General features: G+C 41.4%; 1 non-coding gene across 1 annotated transcript; it reads right to left on the reverse strand.

Annotated features, from left to right (window-relative positions):
- Positions 1-1,886: 1,886 nt before the first annotated feature.
- On the reverse strand, positions 1,887-1,951 carry LOC112128932 (small nucleolar RNA SNORD37). Its single transcript, XR_002911376.1, has one exon. It is a non-coding gene; the product is annotated as a small nucleolar RNA SNORD37 (small nucleolar RNA).
- Positions 1,952-2,996: the final 1,045 nt, after the last annotated feature.

Genomic DNA, 2,996 nt, shown 5'->3' on the forward strand with positions numbered 1-2,996 from the left:
TGGCAAAGACATGCCAAGAGTTCCATTATACTTAAGTTTTTAAATGTTGCTCTTCTGGCCTCTGGTCCTTGGCTAGCTTTTCATTTCCCTGTATACAATTCTCCCTCTAATATCTCATGAGAATACTGATGGACCACACTGCTGCTGGTTTTGCCCAGATATCCTGTATTGATAAACAATACAGGAAATTATCTCAATCCACTCTGCCTCACTAAATAATGAGTTAAAGGTTCTCAAGTATGCACTAATTTGTCCTCCAAGCATACCATTAGCCAGCAAAGTCTGCTAATTCCACTTCAGGAAAGACTCCAAAATTGGTGCCTTGATTTATCATGCTTCTCCTATCTTCCTCCTGGGATCACTGCAAAGCCCCATCATCTTCAGTCTTCCTATCACATGATTACATGCTTTGACTTCCCAAATATAGCCTCTATACTCTTCTAAGTTAGTTCTTCCTAAAGGCAAATTTGAGTCCATCATTTCTAAACTTTAAAAGCTGCATGACTCTGCAATGCCTTCATATTCTGGCTCAGCCCACCTCCCCAACAGAGTTTCCCTACTGCCTGGCAGACGTATGCTGTCATTGAGTAGACCACATCTCAACCTTCTCTGCACCAGCCATAATTCTCATAATCCTAGGCTTAGCATATGATTTCCTTCCTCTGGAACACCTTTTCTTTCTGTTTATTGCTTCCAAAACTCTTATCCTAGCTCAAAACAGCAAGGAGAAATACTACTATCCTATATAACATTCCTTGAGACCTTTGGTAGTAGTGATTCCTGCTCCCTACTGCTACTTCATTTTACTCATACATTTCTTACGGCATTTACTGAATTATTTATTACAATTCGCTACTTCTCTTATATTATTCTACTCAGAACTTCCTATGGCCTTGTGAATAAAAGGCAGGCAGCAGAGTTGAGTGGACCTGGGTTTGATCCCTGCCAACCAATCAGCAATGATGTGACCTTGGCAAAATCTTGGTAATCCTCAGTTTGTTAATTTGCTGAGGATTGATAATGAAACTTACATGTAGATCTGATGTGTGGGATGGTGATGATGCATGGAATGTGCCTTAAACTGCTTTGGCACCAGTCATGAGTCAATACGTGAGAGACATGCATCACTGTATTCCCAACTCTTAATTAAGTGCCAAGCACATTCAGCACATTTACTGAAATGAAAATCATACAGTATTTATACTGTTATAAACTTAGCTATGTAAAAAATATGTCTTCCTTTGTTTCTTTATACTTGCATACTTTCTCAAACTCAGATTTTGCTGAGGATGAGTGCTTGTCAATCCAAGATCACTCCGTCACTTTCGTTATGAGAAGCAGTATTTTGGAAACTAGTGCTCGGTCGATTCAAGATTCCCTCCCTGATTCACCTTTCTGCCCCACAGGAAACAGAAGCAGGATGTGTATGCTCCAGGCATCTGGGGGATATTGCATTTGTATGCCATTTGTGCTCCTGTCTTCCTTTAGCTGATGTATAGCGCTTGTCACCTGGTCTTGGAAGTCAGTCTCTAGCCTGCCGTATTCACCACTGATGTCCTTAGGTGATAGAAAGAGCAGTGAAAATCCTGAGTAAATTTGAAAGGATTCTAGAACACAAAGAACTGGGGTCTGACTTTCCAGGCTGTCTTTCCTCTGGAAAACTGTAAACTTCGTAACTAAATCCCATTTCTGCATGACACCAGGGGCTAGAAGTCTGAAATCAAAGTGTCAGTAGGGTTGGTTCCCTCTGAGGGCTGAGCAGAGAGAATCTGTCCAAGCCTCTCTTCTTGTAGATGGCCATTTACTCCTTGTGTCTCTTTCCATTGTCTTCCCTTTATGCACGTCTGTTTCTTTGTCCAAGTTTATTCTTTTTCTTTCTCCATGGGCCTCAGATGCTGGTTTTCTTCAATACACATCAGGTCAAATTGAAGAAATGTTACTTATCATGAACTCTTTTTTTTTTTTTTTTTTTTGAGACAGAGTCTCACTCTGTTGCCCAGGCTGGAGTGATGTGGTGCAATCTCAGCTCACTGCAGCCTTGACCTCCCAGTGTCAAGCGATCCTCCCACCTCAGCTTCCCAAGTAGCTGGGACTACAAGCATTCACCACTGTACTTGGCTAGTTTTTGTATTTTTTGGTAGAGATGGGGTCTCACCATGTTGCCTAGGCTGTGTTCAAGTGATCCACCCCACTTGGCTTCCTAAAGTGCTGGGATTACAGGTGTGAGCCACCGCAACTGGCCACAAACTGTTCCTTTCAGCCCAGCTGGAGTTCTGGACCCTTCTCAGGGAAAAACAGTTATCTCTACATCAGTTATGTCCCTCCAATTCTCTTTCTGTTTTGCTGACCAAACACATAACCCTTTTTGAGCAGAAAAATGACTATCTCATCATGTCTTCTTCTCCATGATAGGGTTTAAGCAGAGCTACTCAAACTTTACAATGGATAAGGAAAATTGGATTGTGTGTAAAAATACATTATCCTGTCTTTGTCTTTGTAGACTTAGGGTATGGCTCCTCAATCTGTAATTTATGACACATACTACATGTCTGATACAGATGGCTTGCAGACCATTCTTGTACAAACAGTGGTTTTACATTGTGGAAAACAGTGTGGCGATTCCTCAAGGATCTAGAACTAGAAATACCATTTGACCCTGCCATCCCATTACTGGGTATATACCCAAAGGATTATAAATCATGCTACTATAAAGACACATGCACACGTATGTTTATTGCTGCACTATTCACAACAGCAAAGACTTGGAACCAACCCAAATGTCCATCAATGATAGACTGGATTAAGAAAATGTGGCACATATACACCATGAAATACTATGTAGCGAAAAAGATGAGTTCATGTCCTTTGTAGAGACATGGATGAAGCTGGAAACCATCATTCTGAGCAAACTATTGCAAGGACAAAGAACCAAACACCGCATGTTCTCACTCATAGGTGGGAATTGAACAATGAGAACAACTGGACACAGGGTGGGG

This window comes from Pongo abelii, chromosome 15, assembly GCF_028885655.2.
Source record: "Pongo abelii isolate AG06213 chromosome 15, NHGRI_mPonAbe1-v2.0_pri, whole genome shotgun sequence".
NCBI lineage: Eukaryota > Metazoa > Chordata > Mammalia > Primates > Hominidae > Pongo > Pongo abelii.